This window comes from Bacillus rossius, chromosome 1, assembly GCF_032445375.1.
Source record: "Bacillus rossius redtenbacheri isolate Brsri chromosome 1, Brsri_v3, whole genome shotgun sequence".
Lineage (NCBI taxonomy): Eukaryota > Metazoa > Arthropoda > Insecta > Phasmatodea > Bacillidae > Bacillus > Bacillus rossius.
The window spans coordinates 275,696,631-275,723,101 of NC_086330.1; positions in this window are offsets into that span (position 1 = coordinate 275,696,631).

Consider the following 26,471-nt stretch of genomic DNA (forward strand, 5'->3'; position numbering starts at 1 on the left):
CACATAATACCAATACATCTCCACGATTTTAGGGTTAAACTTCATTATAAATAAAAATTGTTTTGTTATGCAGAAAAAAAAGGTTAGTTGTAGATCTCATTTTAGCATCAAGTATTAAAATGGCAAAGATTGTACACACCATATCTCTAACTTCTAACCTACCTGTTTAAAACACAAGAATGATCACTGTTCAGGTAAGATTTCGATAATACCAACCTTTAAAGCAAAAATTAATGTGGTGCGTGAGTAGTATCGGATGATTACCTTTAAGTACTTTATGTCAGTTCTTCTTTTCTATGGTCTGAATAATAATTGTCGCGTGCGAGTCGAGAAAAATAGAGATAAAGAGAGATAGATATAGACAAAGCGAGACAAAGAAAGTGAGGCAGAGTGTGACGGAGTGAGATAGATAGGGATAGAGATAAAGATAGTGATAGAGAGATTCAGAATGGTGGAAAGATATAGATATAAAGATACAAGAGAGGCATAGAGCTATATAGATATATATGAGAGTTATATATAGAAATATAAAGAGAAATATAAATATATACTTATACATAAAGTATAAAGATATATAAATAGATAAAAATAAATGGTAGATATATAGAAAATTATACACATATATTTATATAGATATAGGTAGATATATAGAGATTTATGAATATACATATAGAGATATAGAGAGACTAACGGATGTATATAGTGATATATAAAGATTTGAAGATTGAGTGATATAGAGTGATGTAGAGAGATTAATATAAAGAGATATTAACCGATATATAGAGTTACAGCGATATGAAGAGAGACATAGATAGAAAAAGATGCGTTATATGTGTGTACGAACTTAAAAAAAAAATTACATAAAAAATTACAAAGAGGCATTGTTACGAATGCCTGGCATTATCTAGTACTATGTATAATAGGATGTTGGTATGTTTGACTTTGATCTACTCGGACAACGTTTGACCGATCGCCAAATTATTTGGCTCATCAAAGTGTTTTTTCATGAAGAAGGATTTTATGCTATCCTTTTTTTTTTTTTTTTTTAAACCGCCGCTACATAGATGGCGCTGCAGCGCATGATCTTCTAACCATTCAACTGATCGCCATGGGTAAACAGACAATCATAGGTCATAGCTTTGAATATATATACTGTATAGAAGTCGCGAGTGGATAGGATTTACTCTACGTTTTTCAGAAGCTTATGATGAGCAGCTTGGGAACTTCACCGCTGCAGTGCGCTGCCGTAACGCCCTGTATCGTCTTAGTTGTTATTTACACGTTAGAGCGCAGCGCTGTCGCCCGCTGTCATTCCCCGCTCCCCTCTTCCATCATTCACTGCAGCTCAACGTCGGTCAACGGGAGGGGGAAGGGGTGTTTGAAGAGTTCGAGACTTGTCCGCTAGGGACCACCACAAGTCGATGCCCTAGAGATGGTGGCGATTGCGGCGGTGAATTAACCAACTACCTCAAAACCGTATTAGAAATTTTAACCTGGGCTGGCGACTTCTATACAGTATATATATTCAAAGGTCATAGCCATCAAACAGCATTTGTGTGTCATTTCTCAATGTCCATTACACTGTCATATAGGGCTATCCATTTTGCTTTAACTCGCGGACAATATATCACCCTGCGTTCAGCCCGGGCAACGCCGGGTACTGCAGCTAGTAGTTTGTAAAACAAGAAAAATATTTTTACTTTGTTCATCGCATGGCTATTATTTTTTTGTATGTATGAAATACGTTTTTCGAGATAATACTGAGTATTTCTTACGAAAATTGGTGCATGATTTTATTTTTTCATTCATGTTTCATTCTAGCATAATATGTTTTTAAACCATTTGAAAATTCAACAGTTTGACTTCATTTTTCTTATAATGATAAATACTTAAAAGTTTTTCAGGAAACGGTTTACAAATAATTTTAACTATTTGGGGGTACTGGGAAGTCACAAAGGGTAAATTTCCGGTTTGAGAACCCGATCCCAGTATTACTACGAAAACTATTTTGCAGTGAAGCATGAATATTTTATTGTTACATTTACAAAATAAACATATACCTACATGTATTCTCGGTGTAAGCGAAGAGGTTGCATGTTCCCCTAGGGGCTGTCGAGGAATGGAGGAAAGGGGAGCAGGGGGGGATCCGGACGTGCTTGGGTAAATCTGAGTTGCCCTCTCCCCCACCCCTCCCGGCACGGCACTGCGGCGACTAATTAATCTAAGCGATGATGAAACAGTAGCTAAGTGGCCGGCCGGCCTTAGGGGCCGGCTGGAGGGCGCTCATGCCCAGGGGGTGGATGGTGGGAGGGGGCTGCTTCACCAGCGCGTGAGGGGAGCAGGCGGCTACAATGCGCTCGCCATTGACGGAGGGGGTAGGATGGGGGGTGGCGGGGCAGATACAAGCCGGCTCCCTTCCCCGGGGGCTTCCGACGTGGCATTACCGGATCACCGAGGGATGACGTTAACTAAGACCTCCCAGGGATGGTCGGAATGCCTCCTGTGGTTGGGGTACACCCGGGTATCGTTTACAGCCGCTGGCAATGACCTGTGTGAAGAAAACCCTATTTAGTTGACGAAGGTGCGCCGTTGTTATGACCTAGATGTTAAAACTGTATTTTTTTAAATTAAAATGAAATATTAGTGTAAAATTACAAGTATTTGTTTATTTGAATGAAAACAACTGTATCAAGAGAAGTAGTGTTTGCCATCATACTGGGTTCGTATTCTTACACGGGAATTTAGTATTGGTGTGTTCCAGTAACTCTAATAGTTAGAGTTATTTGTAAACCATTCCCTTAATAACTTTCCAATATTAACTGCGCTCATAATAAGCACGATACAACAAATAAAGTCCAATTATTGAATATTCGTTTATTTTTTTCATGGTTTAGAACCAAACACCAAAGAAAATCTAAATAGTCAGTATTAATTCGGAAATCGTATTTCATATATGAACAAATAACCATTTCCTTGTGTTGTACATAGTTACTTTATCTTTTTTAAGTATTACAAACAATTTTTTTGGCAAATGATTTCCAAATGAATCCTTTGAAAATTTACAGAAAATATTCTTTTTCTGCTCAATGGTGGAAACAGGAATTTATTTGGGGGAGGTTGGTGTTTGGAAATAAATTAAGATTTTTTTTGCATTTAAAACAACTACGTCAACAACAAGTGGTTTGGAAAGTTGCATTATTATTCCCAACATGTATTATTGCCTCCTTGGTTTGTGATTCCAACATCACCCAACATAACACACTGCCTTCATCGAGATCTCGCTCTTTTTTTTTCATAACTTCGAGAGGTGATACATCTCCCCAATCCCTGCGTCCTTTACGGTATAGGTTGTCCTCTCGGATAAAAATTCCTCCATGAGTATCCGTAAATTTTCTGCTGAATCTACAAGAAACTTGAATTATTAATAATTCGGCACTTCTTTCGTTTCATGTTTGTTACTGTCGCAGATGTATTTCAATCGACTGTGGGCCAAGAAATGTGGTAGCTAGTAGGCGAAAGTATTACTGTATTTCATCACTACGCAAAAATGACGACGCTAATATTTTCTGTCTCCACCAAAGAGAATGCCGGTTGCTATGCATCCGAAACGCCTGTGCCACGATGAAAAAATCTGCAAAAAAAATAGCTACCAATAAGGGGCGTATTATCGATCTTCAGGTTCTTAAAACGTATCTCAGCTCGTTAATATTTTGAAAATTTTAGTTCCTTATGTTAAATATCGCAATGTTATGCACAGAGCCATCAGGCGTTGGTACCTCCTAGTATATACACTACTAAATATGTTCACCTTCATTTTAAAAAAAAAGTCACAAATTATCCAGGGATATTCGTAAATTAACAGTTATTTCTGCAAATTTACGGACACTTGTATTGAAAATGAATCCAAAATAATACTCTTGGTATATCAACAAAACTTTCTAAAAACTTGTTAAGTCTATAGTAAAAACACTCTTATTTTGTCCACGTATGTGTTTAAATTTCTATAGAAAAAAATACATTTCGGCAGTCGGGATATGTCCTAGTTTCTACGAAGAACCAACTATCTGAAATTACCAAAGGACCTTAATTTGTTTGAGGTGAATTCTTCGTTGGAAAGTCCGTAAAGTTATTGAAATTTTTAAGAGGGGGAGGGGCGCCCCAAAACAATTTGCTACAAAATTATTGTTCATAAATTTTGAGTCATATCTGGATATTAGTAGGAATGAACCCATATCCCTCGCTATGTGACGCATTTAAGACCACGCTCACTGAGGAAAACGTTTTGCAAAGTGATGGTTTCTTATTTAAATAAGCGCGCATTACAATCTGAAACCAACCGACTTAATTATTAGCAAGTAGTTTTCGTGATAAAACATGAACGCTCCTTAGATTACTGTTTTTTTTTCTTTGTAAATGGCGCTCGTCTTAAAAATAAGCCTTCTCTTTTAGTTAATTCGAGGCGATTTGCTGACGCTAAAAATTACTTTGGTTCATGAGCCAACTGTAGACTTGCACCCGAAAGAAACTTAGGTCAAAATAAAACACAGACGATGCTGCAATCTTAACACACTTAGATATTAGCTGAAATATTTTCACGAATATTTGGTACACACTCTTAGTTATAAACGTCTTAAAATCATGTCGCTTACTATAATCCAATGGGAAGGCGCCCCCAATTTATCGCGGTTCGGCAGAGGGCGCTTGACCGCCTCTTGTTCCAAGAAGGACGCTGCATTAATTACCCGGCTAACGGGCGACGCCATTAAGATTGGCCGCGGTCACGGAACACCACATCGTCACCTGCCGTGACCCAGGTCAGTTCTCGCAGCGCAGTGGAACAGTTGGGAATTATTTATGGGGGTTATCACGCCCTCCAAGGTCTGATTTTCAACTGTGGAGGGCATTAGCGACGTCAAGAGTGATTATTTATACAGATACAAGTATTTATCAGGAAGATGTTGGTATTTTATATACATCGGCACACCGAGTTAAAGATTCATACTGATTTTTTTTTTATTCGTCTGTTAAGAGGGGCAGGTATTTTTCGCGAAATAATCTCACTGCTGTTGGATTTTAATTAGGCATGCCTGTTCAACGGTTCCTTACTTTTATTTTCGGGTCGAATACAAGAGAAGCCAATACTAGTACTATGTCCTTTCCGCAAAAACATTTCCAGACCAGCTGTGTGACAAAACTTTGTAGCATTGTGTGTGTTTCGTGGTTCGCTGGTGGTCTACTGTCAGCACACCAATCACCAGATGCGAAGCAAACGCGTCCTGAATGGTCCGGTCAAATAAGGCAATGGCTTCTCTTGCAGACGGCCACCAATTAAAAGGAAAAATCATTCATTCGGGCGTGCCTTATTCAAATCTAATTAGGGATAAGATTTTTTCGCGGAAAATACATGCCCCTAGCCATTCAATTATTTGCCGGGTAATTCAGAACACGTTTGCTTCGAAACAAAAATTGGTGTGATCCGTGCGCCAACAATAGACATGTTGGTCTACTTATAAGAAACTCAACAAATCACTAACAGACAATGCACAGCACAGCTATAGCCTCAAAATCTTTTCAGGAAAAAAATACTTCCCCCTAGTTATTTGTTGGGTTGGTCAGAGGTTCTTTTACGCATTGGCTGGAACCAATGAGAAAAAAAATCTGTTCGACCTTGATTCACCGTAACAGGAAAATTTAAAGCTACATTGTTTTGATAACTATCTTAGCAAATAAGTCTTATCGCGTAACGCAAGTGTCTTGGCCCATTTTTTTGTATGTGAGCAGCCAAACAAATAGGAATAACACTATTGAGTGTGTATGTGACTATAGAAACTTTTATTATATGTCACCAAACCCGCGAATGTTTCAAGCCCCTATTCATGTAATATATAGAATGTCCCAGAATTTAACATCAACCCCAAGGCAAATTATAGGCTAATTATTTACGGATCTGAATTAGCGGAAAAATAAGTATCATAATTATCGAGCGTTAGAAATTATTTTTTATTTAATTAGTATTTATATCCTGAACCAAACGATTAAATACTATGACTACAGAATTCAATTTTGTTTGTTTTACATCTTTAACGCTGCAATTCATTACAATCTAATATATTAAAATGAATGTTTTTGTTTTCGTCTTCTATTAACTCACTCATCGTTCATTCGATTAAGTTGAAATTTTGTACACTTGACTTGACCTATGAAACAAGGGGAAGGTCACTTTCTAGGTTAGATTTCGATAAAACAAAACCTTGAAACATTATTTAATTATTCTTGGTGAAATCTCGCCATTCCATAGTCGTAGTACAGACTAATCACGAAGAATGCGGACTATTAAATGTAGTTTATTCAGCACTAGACAGAGCGTGCGCATTGCATGCAATCGGCGAGGTATCGATATCGATATTGGACTATGTAAGCGCACTATTTACAGTAATCAACTTAACCAAATATGAATGCACAACAGATAAATACTATAAGTTTGAAAACGTCTTTAAAAGAATCTTTACACATCACCAAGTTCGTTTTCTCTTAATTAAATAAGTTACCGGTAATATCCTAACAAAGAATGGTTTTCAACTTCGTAATACATTTTTAATAAGGAAAACGAAGGTTATGGGCAACATCTTTAACGGTAAAAAATAAATAAATTTTAAAATAACGTATATATCTTTATTGGCGGGAACAAACATTTAACCACATTGGACGAGAAACCATTTTACCTAATGGTAGTTACCGTACTGTCTAGGTGAGATTCTAATCAAACCAATCCTTATAGCAGATAACTCATCGTCCATCCGATCTCTATGAAACCATGGAGGAATTAGTCCATGGAATAGTTGTCTGTTTTGAAGTATCTAATGTAGTAGCTGTATAAAGGATAATCCTACTAATATTATAAACGCGAAAGTTTGTAAGTATGGATGGATGGATGTTTGATACATTTTCATGTAAAAACTACTGAATGTATTTAAATGAAATTTGGCCTACAGCTAGCTTATAACCTGGATTAACACATAGACCCCATATTAATATGAAATACCATTTCTAAGGGAGTGAAAAAGTGATAATTTCATTTTATAACAGAAAAAATCATAGGTCATAGACATACAAATAGTGAGTGAGTGTTATTTCTCTATGTCTGACACACGATCATACACATAGTAAGGTCTGGCAAATTAATATTTTTCTCCTTGGTGAGACCAGTCCGCTTAGTGGAGCTCGCAGCGGCCAGAAAAATAAAGGCGCTAATAACAGTTTTGTTCTTAACTTCGTCAATATATATAGTAAGTTGCCTTTAATTTTAAACGCACGATCGTTTGATGCGTTTTTCATGTCTTTAATTTTCGTTTGATTGTGCCGTATGCGTTCCTATACCATTCATCCGATTGCGATAAAATTTTGGTGATTTGTTATGCGCATGCCCATGAAGGTTACTGAGACGGTATAACTATTTTTCAATAGTTGGAGCACGAATCGTGTCAAAACATTTGTGTTTATTTCATTTTATATAGCGGCGCACACATGACACAATTTATTTAAATATAAATGAGAGATAGAGTGATATATATAAAGTGAGATAGAGACGGAGAGATAAGCTGAGATAGAGTGAGGTATAAAGAATGAAATGGGTTGGATAAAGAGATATAGCTATAGATGTATAGAGCTATATAGAGACTTGTATGTAGAAGATATAGAGATAGTGGGAAGTATATATGTAGATATGAAGAGATAAATAGAGATAGAGAGATACATGATGTATATAGATGTAGATAGAGATAAATATATATAGAGAGATGGATAGATGATTTTTATATGTGGAACTACTTCAAACATATTACAAAACAAAACTGAATGAGGCATTGCTATGCAGGCCGAGCATTAGCTAGATAATGGAATCTTTTCAATATTAGTAATCTCTTATTTTTCAGCTTTTTTTCTATATTGCTTTATAAAGTATAAATTACATACAGACCAGGTAAATGACTATAAACTGGCAGAACAACGTCTGTCGGGATCTGAAAGTGATATAAATTAATTTTCACACTTGACATTCAATTTAAGAAGACAATTACTAACTACACCCTGTGTTCAGCCCGGGCAACGCCGGGTATTGCAGCTTGTATGCTATAAATTTGTTTAATAGCTTGAAAAAAACACACTAGAAAGAATCGTAAATATGCCATCATTTAGTGAATATTGCTAAAGAAACATAATACCAACACATCTCCAAGGAATTAGGGTGAAATTTTTTTATAACCAAAAACTGTTTTGCTATGCAGAGGCAAAAAAAATGGGTTAGATGTTGTTCTCAGTTTGAGTTCAAGTATTAAAATAACACATATTGTATACACCAACACACTTACTTCTTACCTCCATGTTTAAAACATGCGAAAGTTCACAATTCAGGTCATATTTTGATAATACCAACCCTTAAAGTGTAAATTAAGGTGGTGTGCAAGTAGTATCGGATAATTACTAGTAAGCACATTATGTCAGTTCTTCTTTTCTATGTTACTATTAATAATGGTGGCGTGCGAGTCCAGAGAGAGATGAGAGTTAAAGAGATATAGATATAGAGAAATCGAGAGATAGGATAAGAGGCAGAAATTGAGGGAGTATAATAGCGAGGGTTAGAAATAGAGAGTGTGATAGAGAAATACAAAGTGATGGAGAGAAATATAGACATACAGAGCGGTATACAGCTAGAGAGAGGTATAGAGAGTGATATATATAAGTGATATATATAGATTAAGAGAAATATAAATATTTATATAGAGGAGATAGATACATAAAGATATAAAAGAAATGGGTTAAAATTATAGAGACCTATACAGCTATATTTATATATAGATTGACGGATATGGACATATATAATGAGATATAGAAATATAGAGATAGAGATAGGGAGATTGAGAGGTATGGAGTGATATGGAGAGATGAGTATAAAGAAATAAAGAGATTAATAGAGATACAGAAAGATGAAGACAGAGATAGAAAGAGAGATGCTTTTTGTGTGTGTGTACAAACTTAAAAAAAATACAAAAAATACAAGGAAGAATTGCTACGCATGCTGGGCATTAGATGGCTCAAAATATAAGTAATCAAACTTTCTAAATGTTTAGTAAATAAATTATTTGCATAGTTCATGCACCATTAATGTTTAATTGCGTAACTTTTACTATTTATACTGTAAAAAATTTACTACTTTAACTTTGTCAGTGTATTAAATATATGTATCATTTCAGCCAGATTAAAATTACTGAATGTTAGAGCAATTCTTTTAAAAATTTAAATATAATTATTTTTAAAGATGTGATCAGTGTCATAATATTAAGAATTCCATGGTTATTCAGTAAATCATAAAAAATATTATTACAAAATAATTTGGTGCAAAGAAGTGATTATAAAAGTTTAAAAATATGCCTTTAACTCTAAACCACGAAAATTATTATTTTTTTATTCAGAACCGTCATTAATTCGCCTATTAACTGTTACCGGCGGGTTCATTTTGGGGCTAGCTATGATTGTAGCACTTCTACCTTTGAGCGAATGGCCCAAAGTTCTGCCGGACGGCTCTTATGAAGGGACGATATCGGCCTCAGCGTGTAGCGGACTGTGCAGCCCTTTCTTGTGGTCATGAAGCCGATAATTATTTTCCAGTTCCTACAAATATACAGCAAAGAATCATAAATTCTTTTGGTTTTTTTTTTTTGCGTGGGATTAAAAAAAATACAACCGAGAAGCATGTAATTCATTACATACATGCGCGCTGCTTCAGTACTTACAACTGGTTGCAGTAAACACTTCGGCACCGCAGCATTATCTCTTGACTCGGACGTATGTCAGCACCAGTGGCTTGTTTTGTCCTTGTGATTGGAGGCCGTCTGCAAGAGAGGCTATTGCCTTATTTCGTCGTAACCATTCAGGACGAACTTGTTTTCGCACGAAAATGTTGTGATTCGTGTGCCCACAGCGGACGTGTACCTGAAAGAAACTCAAAACAGTCGAAAAATCACAAGCGATGCTTTAACCCACTAGTAGCCTTAAAAATATATCCTCTAAAAATATATGCCACTGTAAATAACTTCGTTTTAGGGGGGGGGGGGGGGGGGGGGTTAAACAAACAACTGGGTAGGCCTCCCTATTTTGAAATGGTTTTCGATGAAGTGTAAGTGGACTTAGTCAAGGCAGCCGCCTAATTATTTTATTGATATTTGACGATTGGGGACTGGGAAAGTTCGCAGGGTCAATACACCGCATGACGGATGCCACAGTCCTTCGTTTACTATTGCCGATGTAATCTGTCCGCTGGCTGATAAATCTGCGAGAGTTTCTGCTGTCAAGTTCTAAAAAAGTAAGTTCATTGTAATTTTATACAGCCATATCAAAAATCCTTCACAAGAGAAACGTGTTAAAAATCGTATCTTGCATGCGTTAATTAAACTCAAATATACTTAATCGAATAAACTAGACATATTTGCAGCATCCCCTAAAGAAAATAAAAACAGTAGCTTGTGAACTCGGCGCGTGTAACGCACGTCGCGCGGGCTCGCTGCGACAGGAGCACCGCCACAGCACGGCACACACTCCGACGCCTAGGCTGCTCTAGCAGTTAGACTAATCGTGCATGACTCTATAAGTATACCGCTTTAAAGATAAATGATCAAGCAAAAACATTTATGTAGATTATTTTCGCAATAGACCCTTAATTTTTATGTAAATAATAATTTTATTTACACGAATGATTTAAAAATTCGTATATTTACTTATTTTATCGATTTTTATTTCAATTTAAATTTTAAACTTCGAAATATTTTACATGATTGTGTAGAATAATGTTTCTAGATTATTTTGATATCTTTAACGAGAGTCTATGTTAAAAACGGTGTTTATGGGAAACATTTTAATGGATGGCTGTAATACGCTGTAATCAGAATGAGGTGATAATGTTTCCATAGTGTTACAAACTGTAATTTAATTAGGAGTGATTGAATTTTTCTTGTTTATTGATTTTAAATGCTGTGAATATGAGTAACATTAATGTTTATACAATACAAAAGGATTAACTAAAATTAAAAAAAAATCCATTCGCACAAGCTAGACCTACACAAATAACAATTCTACGTGTGATAGTTTCTTCCATAGAAACATCTATACCTACCTGCTACCATGCAGGCATGGCTAGCAGTTTTGCAGGAAGTTTCTAGCAGAGCCTGTATGAAACCTTCCATCGTGTGATACCGGCTTTACATGTCGCAGACAGTATTATTCGCGTTAGACAGTATACAGTTCTGGTTCTGACTTGCTTGTTCTCCGATCGCGGCTTCCCGCGCCGCTGCGATGTTTCTCGTTCCCGCCGCAGCGCGCGCTGCTGGTGGGCCACTTGGTTCCGGCCGGTCCCGCCACGAAGCGCTGCAGTCGCCTCGGCAACAGTCCGACAGGCGAACATTGTACTGTAGTCGGAATAACAGTATATATTCCGTCCGTTCGCCCGCCCGTGACTTACAACACTCCGTCCTTTCGTCATAATATTTTTTTCCATATACACGCAGCGAACTGTGAAGAAAACATCCATTTTTGAGAAAAGTGATCTTGTATAATTATATTAGTTAGACAATATCGTAAGCTAATAACTTATAACTCATAAAACTAAATTTTTACACAATGGTATTTATATCAACATTTTCAGTGTTCCGTGCAAAATTAATTACAGTTCTGTGAATTGGGAGGTGTTTGGATAATAACTATAAAATGTGTTCAAAGAAAATTTAAAAAATGCTATGCAAGACTCTAAATATTGAAACAAACTTCAAATCATTTTCATGCAAAACCCTTTCAGAATTTTGGAGATTAGGTATAATTTTATCCACCCGTCCGTCAATAGTAGGTATTGTTTCGATTTATTTGGGAAGAACTGAGTATGTAAGGTATAGCCCAATTAAGCTTTATTACCGTTTATTTGATTAATAGATATTATTTATATTAATAATAAATAATTGTACTTCAAAATGTCTGATCACTAATCACTAGTATTTAAATATGTTTATTCTCAAGTCAATCAACGTCTGTCAAGTTCAGCATTTCGCACTCCTCGCTTGAGCTTGGTTCAACAGTGGTTCGCCCATTACCCCGCGCTTAACCACACACACACAGTCTCGCGTCACTCAGTCGCAACCTCTCGATGCCGTCGCGCCACTCTTGAGGGGACCTCGCACCCTCTTCGCCAATGTCGCACGTCCCTTCACTCGCGGAACTCTCCGAACTCTCGGAACTCGCTCGGGAATCGGAACAGTCGCGGAATTCCCCCGGAGGCCGGCGTGGGTACGCGTCATTTGATCTAAAAGTCATATCTCCTAAACGTCACTTGACCTAAAATTTAAAATAATCCTTCAGTCATTTGACCTAAAAGTCATTTGACCTAAAAGTCATTTGCCCTAAAAGTCATATCTCCTAAACGTCACTTGACCTAAAAGTCAGTTGCCCTAAAAGTCATTTGACCTAAAAGTCAATTGCCCTAAAAGTCATATCTCCTAAACGTCATTTGACCTAAAAGTCACTTGGCCTAAAAGTCACTTGGCCTAAAAGTCATTCGACCTAACAGGCATTCAGCCGAAATTCATTTTAGGTCGAATGACTTTACGGCAAGTGGAGTGTACTCGCCGGCGTCACCCTTTTATATTAGTGGGGGTCGTCTTTCCTTAATGGACGGGAGCGACTGCGATATGTCGGGTCATCCCGGGCCGACCCGATGCCCGAAAATCGATAATGGTGACGCTTTTTCGCGCCACTCCACGCGGCGGCCTCTGTAAGTTCGGAATTCCCAGGCCGCTAAATGTGATAATAGTCCGAGGCGGACGATGCGCGGGGAGGGGTAGGTAGGGGGTTAGCGATGACCCTTGTAATCCGGCAAGGCACGCGTGGCATGTCTTACGTCAGTGGACGGCACGTGACACGGTGCATGATGACAATGACCGTGCAGTGACATCAGCCAGCTCCGAGCCTGGCGACGCGGTCTGGTCTCTCGCGTTTGTAACAGTATGAAGTTACCGAGCTTTTAACGGAAAAATAAATATAATTTTTCAGGCCACATGTATGGCTGCATGTCACGTGATTGAGGGACGGATGACAGACGGACGGAGGTGACGGGCTATAATAATTCCGGCTTATACGTGTACCTATTGATATATATATATTTTTAAATAAGGCTGGACTCATAATGATCCGTCTCGTACTTTTGTTTCAAATACGTTCGTCAATCACGTGACCTCAAGTCCATCAGAAGGACCGAAAAATTCCATTCGTCCGTCCATCAAAAGTTCCCAAGCTTTGACTTTTGACGCACAGATGGCTAGAATTATAACCTCTAAAATGTTAGCAAGCAAGTTATTGCTGGCAACATTTTAACTCTTAAAATGTTTCAAAGTTTGTTTTTAACTTTGAACATACACTTTGAATTTTTATGTTTAATACGAAGATTGACAGAGGCAAAGATGTGTAGTTATTTACGTATGGTAAAACTAAACATATATTTAACATATCATTGCGAAATAGTATTTAACCTAATGATTTATACACAAGTGCTTAATTGTCATGCTCGTCAATAAGCCTTCTAGTCTGTTTGCAGCACCAAAATGATAAAGTATTTGACTTAATTGTGGATCATTGTGAATCCAACTTAACGCTTACGAAGAAAAGGTCGTGTGTACAAGATTTGACTACCATGATCTGGAACCTACTGATTTCACAATCACGCATTATACAGTCGTGTGCATGGGAGGGAAAATAGTATATTTTATTTCTGTTGCTGACACATGGCGCAACAAGCAATAATAACATATAAGAATGTGGCATTTAGGAGGTAGTTGGAAAATAATTATATTTGTATTTGGTTTAGTGGCAAGAAATTTCCCGATTATTACATTTCTTGAAAAATAAATTACAGTAAACTAATAACAGAGACAGATAACTAGCGAAAAATGTTAATAAAATTGACAAAAAAATTGATTTTGCATTGCTTGGATATTTAATTAATTTTCATAACCCATCATTATCTTTTTCATAACTTTTTAGTTAAAAATAGTATTACAGGATGCTAGACAGCTCTCCTGAAAAAAAAATTAAATATTTATTTTCTAACTCTCCTAACTGGTATTCGATTCATCGAGAAATTTCATTTGCTAAAATGAATAAATAATAATTCTATTGCGAACCAATTTCTTGCAGGTGTTTTGTTGAGTTGTGAGTTTTTTTTAAATTGTAAATTCATCTTATCTAAACGTATATAGTTCGAGGGTGGAGAACTTTGATATTTTTCAGCCACTTTACGTTTAATCGAACTTTGAAAAAAAAAAAAAGTATAACTCAACAAGCCATTGTATGTTACATCTATTTTGCATTTTAGTTATTTTTACATTTATAAAAGAAATATTGTATTACTTCAAATACGAGAAGAATTTTATTTGTTTGTATCACATGTGGCACATATCGACCATCAAAACACGAAGTGGCGTAACTGCAAAAATGCCGATGTTGAGATATACTGGCTACAGACATATCTTTACGTGGTCTATCATGTCACGAAGTGGCGTAACTTAATTCCCAATGGTTTTGAAGATATAATGCTTTTTCATTTCGTCGTAAGTGTTTTGGAGACTATTCAGCAAAACACGTACTGACTTAAGTTAACTTACGCCTGTTCGTGTTTTCCGAAAAAAAAAATTGTTGACTATTTCTCGTTTTACACGAAGTGGCGTAACTACATGTGGGGCGGTCGGAAAATGCAACCTAATTGTTTTGTTGCACAAAGATGGGAATAGAGGGAAAACACCGGAAGGAAGACTGATACCGCAATACCGCACTATCTATATACTGATCTGCACCACTATCTGCTCGTCTGTCCATCACAACACATGCTTTAGATGTAGAGCCCAGGTAAGCATTTTGTTAAAATATTACTTATTAGGCCTACAACCATAACTAACCCTTAACCACAGACGTGAAACTTTTGTGCGTATATACAGGCGTGAGGTCCCACGCTGCAAATAATGCTGACACTAACACAGACGTGAAGTCAGGTGTCAGATAACCACTTATCGCTCCGGCGGCAGAGAGAAGACTGAATGGTAGGAAGGTACTGAAGATCATGTGTCCACGAGGTTACTGGTTACTGATGGCAGAGGGCGTCAGAACGCTGTGTGGTCCCGGGGACCTCATGTCTGGTTAAGGGTTAATAAATTAGTCTGCATATAATTTGTACATCAAGAACACTTATGTTCACCTTTAAATGCATTGTTTGATAAACTGTTTATTAGTGAATTATTACTGCAGGTAAAATTAACTCTAGGCTATTTTGAAGTGGACGTTACAACATACATTGCAAGTTTAATTTTGTATATTTATAATACATTACTTATTGTATCTTACAGATCGACGCTGGAGTTTGCATGCAAGTAAGAAGTGGACTAAAAGAAGATGGACGCTTTAGTGAAGTGGACTGACGGCACCCGGAACGTGGTGAGATTAACTGATTTAATTCCAGTTGATAAGGGCAATGCTTTTAAAAAAGGCTCCAAAGTTAAAATGCTTTACAATAAAACATTTTATTTTGGAACAATAATATTGTTAGAAAACAGTGATTCAGATAGCATGTCTGATGAAGACGAACAGGCATTGGCCGAATTTGTGCCTCTTTCCCGCCTTAAGAGCAATAACAGAGATACCGAAGCTGATCACAACCCCAACACTTCATTTGGAAATACATATATAGCCTCTAATGTAGACTTAAATTGTTTTGGTAGTGAACCCGATGACAGCGACGCGGATCCAGATTTTACAGAACTGTGCGAATTAAAAAAATGTAAACTAGTAGGTGTTCAAACATGTTGTTGTGGATTGCTTGTTTGCAAATCCCACTGGTCAAAAAATGAATGTGACCATATTGTTTTAACTGATAGCAGCGATGAAAGATTCATTGCTAAATCTCCAAAGAAGAAAAAGAAGAAACCCCAACCTAAGTTTGCAGAAAAGAATAATAATGATAATACAGATCCCATGCATTCTACATGTACTTCCAACGGTTGTAACTTAGAGATTTTTGCAGCTTGTGTGAGATGTCTTGAGTTACTATGCTTTAGACATTTTGAGGAAAGTGATGAGTGCAAAAACCATACAGATAATTTAGAAAAATTGGAAACGCTCATCGAAGAGCCAAGAGAGCCAGAAGATTTTGTTACAGAAGGGTCTGCACGAGAATTTCCCTTAGAAAAACGGTACAAAATAAATAGACAGAAAGAAAGAAAACAAAGGAGAAACACTGGTCACGGCTATACACAAGAAAAGTCTTACAATTTAGTTGCTCCAAGAGAAATTAAAGACCGTTGCATTGGTAGATTCTGTGAGAAAACCAAGAAGTCTTGTAGTAAATTTACAGATGAAGACAGACAAAATATTTTCAAGTCGTACTATGCTATGGGTAGTCTTCAATTACAACGAGAGTTCATTGCAAGACACATAGTGTCAGGGGCAACAAAACGCAAAACTACAGTTGGCGACAGTCGTAGAGCACAGTCAAAACAGTATTTTTTAACATTAAAAAATGAAAAAGAAGCAGTGTGCAAAAAGTTTTTTCTTAATACTCTTAGTATTAGTGAACGAACAGCAAGAACAGCTGTTGGAAAAGTAGCAGAGACAGGTGTTTTAGAACCAGAAAAGCGTGGAGGAAGACAGGAAACCCTAGCAGCTAGAGATGCAGATATTCGTAAGCGAATGACCGATCACATCAACAGATTTCCAAGAGTAGAAGCGCATTACTGCAGGGCTAATACAACCAGAGAATTTCTACATGATGATTTGAATATTAAAAAAATGTTTAACCTTTACCAAAGTGAAGATCCCAACGCCAACAAGGGCAGCATCGGGTTATACAGACTTATTTTTAGAAGTTTAAATTTAAGTTTTCATCATCGTAAAAAAGATATGTGTACTCTCTGTATGACTTACAAGACAGGCGATGGAGACACAAAGGACAGAATTAAACAGAGGTATGACCAACACATTGCGGAAAAAACAAAAGTTAGAGCAATAAACGAAAGGTGTAAAGCAGCAGCAATTGAAAACAAAACTAATGTTTGTTTAGTATTTGACCTTCAGCAAGTAATCTTCTTGCCGAAAACCAACGAGAGCGCCGTATTTTATAAAAGACGCTTATCAGTGTACAACTTTACAATATACGACTTGGGAACCAAGGACTGTCATTGTTTTACTTGGAATGAGTCAATAAGTAAAAGAGGTTCATCTGAAATTGCTTCTTGCATATTCCTCATGCTTAAGGAGCATGATAAAAACAACGTAGGCAAAAAAGTGACTTTGTTTGCTGATGGCTGTTCTGGCCAGAACAAAAATAGTATTCTGCCTGCAATGTTCCTTTACTTTTTGTTCAATAGCTCTAACATTTCTGAAATTAGTTTGAGATTTTTTGAACCTTACCATGGTCAAAATGAAGGTGATGCTGCTCACAGTGCGATTGGCCATGCCATAAATCAAGCAGGCGATCTGTTTGTTCCTTCCCAGCTGGTACCAATAATTAAACTCGCCAGAAGGGCGCATCCTTACATAGTCCATCAAATGGAAACAAGGGACTTTTTGGACTTTAAAAGACTCTCCAAAGAACTGCGCATTCTCACCATTCGAGAGGATAACGAAAAAGGACAACCCATAAATTGGCCTAACATGGTAGAGTATGCTTTTAAGAAAGACCATCCTACAACAGTTTTTTTCAAGAACAGCCATCTTGATGAAACGTACAGGTCATTTACTTTAAAACGTGATGCTGACAAGAACCTGAAGATGCCCCTAGATCGTCTCAACGTTCTACCGCAGGCTATAACAAAAGAAAAGTTCAAGGATCTGATATCACTTTGCGAAGGACCTACTCCCGTTGTAAGGGCTGCAGAGTTTCAGAACTATTACAGGTCCTTACCTAATTAACTTTTCAAAGATTGTTGTCTAGAAGAGATGAAACTTGAATATCGTTATTAGTGTTTCTTCTTTGTTATTGATATTTTATCAATCAATATTATTTAGTTAAGATAAGTTTTTTTTATCATTTTGTATGGTTTTTAAAGCTAAACAGTACTGTTTTTATTGAAATTGACATCAGGTTATTTTATTTTACTTTTTTTTAAAACAAATTTTTTATTTTATGAAACCAACAAAGTTGAGTATCACTAAGTGGATATTGTAGTTCTGATAATAATTATTTTGCCTAGTTTTTGTTGTTTAGACATTTTTGTTTAAGAGTGTAGATTTTTCAATGTTTACATGTTAGTTTCACTATAGTAAAAATTTTTATGTAAGCAGTTTTCAAACCTCTACTTTTTTAAAACCATAACATATTATGTGAAGCTACTCGATTAAAAATTTTTTTTAATAATACACTGTGTGAAGAAGGCCCAATAATTAATGCTGAGTGATTGAGTTATTTACTGCTAATATGATATACTTTCCTAATAACCTTTAGTGTTTGTACTAACAAACGATTTGTATTGTTATAAGTAATAAAACTTGAACATTTTTCATTATTTAAATGTTTTATTTCGCGGCGTAACTCTGCAATGAATGAAAACAACAAAACACGAAGTGGCGTAACTACAACATTTTTTATATTTTATTATAAATCTTAAAATATAAATTTGTAATAAATAAAGTAATTATAGGTAACCCAAGTCAGACATCTTAAATATATATAAAAAATTAAATGAAGGGTTTTCTAGTTTGGGATTGTGCGGTATAGCACTTCAAACATAGGTGCTTTTCTTATTTTTGCTCTCCTGAAAAGTTGGCATTTTACAGATACGCCACTTCGTGTTTTGATGGTCGATATGTAAGTAGGTAAGTATAGTAGGTCCTGGTGCACCGGAGGCAGGAGGGGGAGCCGGGGAGCCACGGCAGCCATCTTGGATTATGTCACTTCCGGCGGCCATCTTGGATTACGTCACTTCCGGCGGCCATCTTAGATTACGTCACTTCCGGCCGTCATCTTGGATTATGTCACTTCCGGCGGCCATCTTGGATTTGACTTTAACATTTGACCCCGACGACTATTTTGTTTTCTAGAACATTCCACCTTATTATGACGTCATGTCCTCCATCTTGAAAATCCTTATTTATTATCCGATTTTAATAAAAAAAAATAAAAATTAATAATTTAATTTTAATTAAATGTTACAATTATCTAGCACCACACTCCTATACATTACGTTTACATCATCGAGCGCCCCACTCTTATACATTACGATTACATCATCGAACACCCCACTCATCCCTGTCGCAATTTTTCGTAACACCACCATCTTTTAAAATAAATTTATTATAAAAACAATAATCTAAACCATTATCGTCTGCTGGAGGCAGCCATCCTGGATTCCGCCATATTGATTTCATCCGATGATGTCATCACCATCCTAAAGCACCTTAGTGTATGTAAGGCCGACTTTCTATCCCGTACCAATGTTGTTATGATCCTTATAGACCATAAAATCCTCAGTCATTTTGTTGTTGTGACAACCATTTATTCTTAAAGGCATAATCATTTACAGGTTTTAACTAACATATATGTTATTATTTCATTGCTGTGGATGCGATAGTTAAAGTAATTATAATTTTAAAAAATATAAATTTATTACTCCAACTTAGCGGACCAGAAATTTTTCAGAGTCAGTGTTTGCGTACTCGTGTTTAAAAGCTGCATGGAAGCAGATATTTTAATGTTTGCATACAATTTCACATTTTTTAAATTTTGATTAACTTGAATAAAGGTTCTATATTTAAAATAATAAGCAGTATGTAGGTATTATCATATTTATTTAAATAACCTCGAACGCTACAAAAACAAAATCTGGATTAAAGAAAAATACATACACATCAAACGAATCTATACAACAAAAAATGAAACCATATAGCAAAAATGGAAACTATACAACGAAAATGGAAACTATAAAACAAAAAATGGAAACTATAAAACAAAAAACGGAAACTATAAAACAAAAAACGAAAACTATACAACAGAAATGGAAACAATACAACAAAAATTGAGACTATACAAAAAATTGAAACTATACAACAAAAAAACTGAAACTATACAACAAATTGAAACAGCAAAACCCAAAATATTCGCAGAAAAATATTTACATGTCATCACCGACATACCCGTGGGGGACCGTGCGGATACCATCCTCGCAGATACGTCGCTTATCATCCTCCCACGTGATGGCCAGCTTATTACTGTATTCACTGTACAGCACATGCTGCCTTGAGCGTATGGCCCTAACGCCTGCCCTCCTTGTGCGGTGGTCTTGCAGGGCATACAGGTAGTCACCGAATGTGATGCGGTTTTTGACCACACAACGCTGGATGCCCTTGGCCTTTTTCTCGACCTTGCCACCGCACTTGTAGGCATAGAGTTTGGCCCGTAGACTGACAAACTCGCTCATTACTTCTCCTCCACACTCGTCCTTGAATTTGCCAACAATCTTTTTGTTGACTGGGGAGAAGCAAGGGTGGTCGGAAGGGTAGCAGCTTGTGTCGAACTTCCCCATCAGTATAGGGTCGGCTTTGAGGTCATGGTAGAAATCATCGGTTTGTATCTCATAGACAAAACTGTCGGTGTCCATGTAAGCTAGGTGAATGTTTTCTACATATTTGGGTTTCATTGTGCTGTAATGGAAGTCGTACATGAGTGTTTTGGAAAGGTCGAGTACTGCTAGTCCGGCATAGATCGGTTTGTCGAAAATTATGGTCTCATGGTTCAGGTGGACTAGAGTCAAATTCGGTTCATACATTGTGCGGTCCTTGAAGGATGGGCGACACACCAGTTTCTTGAACCGCTTCTCGGAGCACACCAACTCCATTTTGAGCCTCCGCCTCTTGTTCTCCATAAGTTTCCCGAACGTGGAGTTCACAGCCAACTTGAAGAACTCCTTCTCGAACTCGTTGGCTGCTGCTTTGCGTTTGTTGGTGTTGAGCTGAATATACGGCTCCAACCATGCCGACTGCTCAAACTGGAGGACTCTGTGTATCTTAGTAACCATCAACCCATGTGATACTGCTTGCTGGAGGTTTCTGTAGTGTACAATGTAATGTTCCTTATTTTCCAACGTTTTCATCAGCTTTGATTGTTTTGAGCCGGGAGGACATTGATTCACGGGAAGAAATGGCAGGTCTTTGTGACTTTCATGGAGCTCGGGAGGGTACTCCACATCACACTCGATAATGCACCCGATAGGAGAATCATCCGGTACAGACATAACATCAATGGATGTGTCTGACCATTTGAAATGACGAATGGGGAGCGGCAGAGACATTGCCCACCCATACAAATTATTGGCATCAATGTACTCCAGATAGGTGGATGGCTTGGATGCATCATATGTCTCAGGCACGTAGGTGTTATTAGCCACACAATGCCTCTTGATGCTTTGCGCTACACCACCGCGAATACCTGCTTCCACAAACATGTACATGTCATAATCGGTAAGAAGCTCGAGTTTTACACCTGTGGTACGAAGCATCGCGTCGAAAGCGAATCCTGGACAAGAAATGTAGTGCGAGGGGTCTAGACTGTACGTGTCCAAGCAAAGACTGCGAAAATTCTCGAATACATCTGTCAGGATCAGGACATCTGTCTTTAGGTACAAGTCAGCCTACTCCCCCAATGTAGCACACTGAAACTTGTCCCAGACTTTCCCTGCATGAGCGTACTCCGTCTCTGAAATCCCAGTATCAGTCAGACTGTTGTAGAACTCATCGATAGGTGGAAGACAAGTATCGTCTAGTCGAACAAAAGAATCCACAAAGTCGTAGGGGAAGACTCCCTTGCGGGTAACCAATTCCAGCTCATCAGGAGCGAAAAACTCAGCAGTACTGACAAACTTGTCTGCAGGCAAGAACTCAGCGAGCGAAGCGAGACCACGACTCATGAAGCGGAACGTATCTACAAACTGAATGCTGAACTTATCATGTAACTTCTTAGAAAAAGTTATCAGCTTCTCCTCTGAATTCGGAATTATGAAAATTTCTTTAGTGTCGTACCCTAACTTCCTGATAATGAAGTTCTGGTCGTATGCCAGGTTGTGGAAGAACACAATCATCTTTTTTGGTCTGCGCCTGAGAAGGTTGCAGTCATTACATGCAGGTCCAATAAATACGCCGGTGAAGTGATTATGATCACGGACTTTCTTTGCGACCCCTCCAAACTTTCCTCCACAGTAGCAACAACATCTTGCTTGCAGAAAAGCGGTGTTTTGAGCATGTGTGAGCGGAGTCATAGGAACAGATGTAGAAAATATTTTCTGGACATCATGTCCAATCTCCACAATGCGAGAAATGAACTTATCTTCTGCGTCACAACCCCTATACACTTCAGGCTGTGAAGGAAGTGAAGAAGTGAGGTGTGCAGGGATGATGGTGTTATCCACTTTCATGTAAATGCAGTAGCTGTACGCTTTATGCTTTTGATACTGCAGCGTGTATGGCTCATCAGGATTCGGGTGACATGTATGGATTTTCTCTAGAATAGCCTCAAAGTCGCAATATACCACGATAGGCATCTTATCGGCATGGTGGAAGTTTTTGAACTTCAGAACAGGTGGCTGACCATTTTTATCAAACGATGGCATTTCCATTCGAACAGCAGCATGCTGTTTGCAGAGCTCACTGTGTTTTTCCAAACACTGAAGACCAGTGAGCCCACTAACCCTATCCTGATCATCATAATGCTTGAAGCATCTTTTGCAAACATGAATACGTTGCTCGTGTGTAGTGAGTTGGGACCAAACCAGGGCAGAAAAATTTTTAATGAATGTGAAATGGGACGAATTGTCATTGACCAAGAGCAGCAGATCGAAATGAAGTTCTTTCTCTTCAGGAGCGACTCGTGCAGGAACAACATTCAGATTTTCGTCGATACTATAAATGTTGATGGAGACTCCAGGATTATGTTTTTCAAACAGAGGTATTTGCTTGATTGGAGTAGGGAAGTCAATGTTGTTGAAGTTGAACTTCCCCTCCAGGTCACGGTAGCGCTGGTTGACACGTTCTGGATTCCGTCCTTCCACATACTTCACAAGAATCGACCACTTAAAGCACATGTGATCTTCGAGGTTCTGCGGATTGATCACTGCATGTTTTGTTTCGATGGAAGTAGGCAGTTCAATGTAGAAGCTGGCACGGAGTGGATCGAGCTTATTTATGCGAAGCTGTAGTCGCTTAACGGCCGACAAAGTCCATCCGGACCCCTTACCCATGTAATCTTCCTCCTCCTTGCAGATCTTGGAGATGGACTCGGCAACTGCTTCCTCCACCTCGTGAACTGCGTAGAGGGGGACATTAATGGTTTTGAATGCTCTCTTGTCTTCGCTGGCATCTGTAGGTTTTTCGTAGTCGCACTCCAGCATTATGTTAAACTTCAGCGGCCCATTCTCCTCTATCTCCTCTATGAGCTGGCTTATTATTTTGTTCTTGATGGAGTTGAGGTACGTACAGATATCCTTCTCAGAACTTGAGGTATTTACAGCAACGTACGTCTTCAAGTTACCCTTGAAACCCACTTCGGCAGTGATGAAGCCGTGGGTATTGGCCAAACCCGCACCAGTCACCAGCTTTGTACGGCTGGTCGAAGGCTTGGGCGTAACTGCAGGCTTGAGTGCTGCCATCCTCTGCTTCTTTGTCGGAGGCGGAGCAGGCCCCTTGCATACCTTAATGTGGTTGCGAAGAGTGTCAGCCCTGGCGAACTCCTTAGCGCAGTTCTCGCAGGAATGCACTGTGCGGTTAGGATTAAGTCCGCAAGCCGACTTCTCGTGTCGCCTAGCAAAATCTGCACGGGCGAAGGCCTTGTAGCAGAAGCTACACCGGGTGCCTGATGTCGTGGCGGCAGCTCCAGTGCATGATACAAGGTGCTGCTGCATCTTGTCGCTGCGTGCGACCGTCTTCCCACACAGGTGGCACTGCTGGAAGTCACGATGCTGGTTGTCAGCACACTGTCGCTCGTGCCGGTAGCAATTCTTAGCTGCCGTGAAGGAGGCAGAGCAGAAACGACATTTCTGAACGGTAGACGTCATCGCAACAATCGGTAGACTGGTCTCAACGTACGGAACATGCGAAGGAAGCTCGACGTACGGAGAACTATAACAAAATACATAAACAATGTAGCTAGATGTTACATGAAAACAAACATAACCTCAAAACTCTAGCCTCAAGCTTTCTAACCTAAACTGCTAGCAATGTTACTAAATAAAAAAGTTGCAAACATAACCACAAAACTCTAGCCCTCAAGCTTTCTAACCTAAACTGATAGCAATGTAACTAAATAAAAAAAGTTGCAAACATAACCTCAAAACTCTATTCCTCAAGCTTACTAACCTAAACTGTTAGCAATGTTACTAAATAAAAAGTTACAAACATAACCTCAAAGCTACTCCTTCATGTACAATCCTAAAAATGCCAGAATATTAAAAGTACTGTTGAAAGTTTAAGCTAAACAATTCCTGGTTACCCGCACATAAGTGTACAGAGAAAAAACTAGCTAGCTACAAAAAAAACTGAGAAACATAAAAATATTAGCGAAACATGTAGCATACCTCAGAAAACGACGAAGTGGAGCTGTAGAAGATGATGTAGCGTTGGCGGTAGGAATCGTGGTAGCAGCGAAACTCACACACGAACTAGCTCACTCAAACTCTAAAAACACACTGAAGCTCAGACAGCTAATCCCGGCCTTTTATAGCCTCGGAACTCCTTTTTTAGTGTAACCAATAGGAACAGAGTATTTCTACCGAACCTACCAATAGGAATGTAGTACATGGAAGTACCATTGTCTTCGGAAAAACCCAGCATGACTCATACGCAGGTCGTGGCATGTCTATGAGAGGTGTGGAGCAGATGCCCTACCACTCGCGAGTCGGGTAAAACCACTAATGATCTAGGTGATTAGAGATTAGGTCGCGAGGCACTGCCTGCATCGTGACTCATCACTCAGGAATGTCGTCTCGCAGTGCTGAGGGAGGTCCGAACAATATACTTGACCATGCATGTCGTAACAGGTCCATTAGTCCGCGACTTTGTGGCGCCATGAGGTGCTCAGGAATGTCTAAGCCTGCCATAAACAGCTCGTCAACAGTCCAAGTACTCGAGCTGCAGTCATGACGCACTTGTTACAAAAGGTCTGTGACTTCGAGAAGTCAAGCTGCGTTCGAGGAACATACAGCTAAATACTCATTATAGATATGTAAGGAAATAAATAAAAAATAAATCAGGTAAGTTTAATACATTTATTAAAAGTAAGAACACATTACAAAACTAAAACAATTAAAATTTATTATACATTTATTATCTCCGACATACTTTTTAAAATCTTTTGCATTTCATTACGTACAATCAGTTGAACATCCACAGTATGCAAGATCGCTGGTTCGAAGAAAGTACTTGTAGTTTTCAAATTGTTTTTAGCAGGCTTGCGAGGATGTTTTTCTTTCTGGTACACTTTTCGCACGTTGGAAATTTGTTCTTTCATGGTTTGAATACCAATTTCACTCGTAGTAATACAGTTTTTTGCAGGATTGTAGAATTGTATAGTAGCACATTCAGGCGAATGAAGAGGTAGTCTTTCGTGATTCTTGGCGAACTCAATTACTTGATCGATAGAACTCGGTAGTACTGTTTTTTCCCTCATGTAAAACACAGGGCACTGTCCGTAAATTTGACAGCTAACAATATTTTGACAATGTTCGTATGAAGTCAAGTCATCGGAAACTATAGTATGAAATAGTCCGTCACATGTTTCCGTATAGCTTTTTAAATCACAGCCATTCCAGTAAGAATAGCTTACCTGGGATAAAGCTTGTTTCACACTGACGTACGGATTAGCAGGATGAAACGTCTGCATTCTGAGGCTTCCAAACTCGTACTGATCAGTTTTTTCATATTCTACTGATCAGTTTAACATATAACCGGTTAAAACCTGTCTGTATGACTCAGCATTTAAAAATATATGCAAACAGTCGGTGAATGCATTCACAGAAACCATGATAGTGATGATGACAGTTACAATCACAATTAATTTCTGTAGAACTTGTTTCTGTATTAGGTACATTATCTAAAGTATTAATATTAAAAACAGGACATTTTGAAGAATCACACGTTTTAGTTTCAAATATTATTATTACTGATTTCTCTCCATGTAAATAACCAACATGACAGCCATCTTTACACTGTTCGGAGAACACAACATATCCGCCCGAACTATAAGTAACAGTTTTATATCCCTTTAATAAAGTAACATATTTTGCGTCCTCGCTGTAGCGTAACATTTTACAGACTGAGACATTATTCGTTAACACACATTATTTAATCATGTCCGTGAAGTTTCTTGCACCAGCTACGACTGTGTGGTGTTGAAGGCATGTCTTCATTTTGTC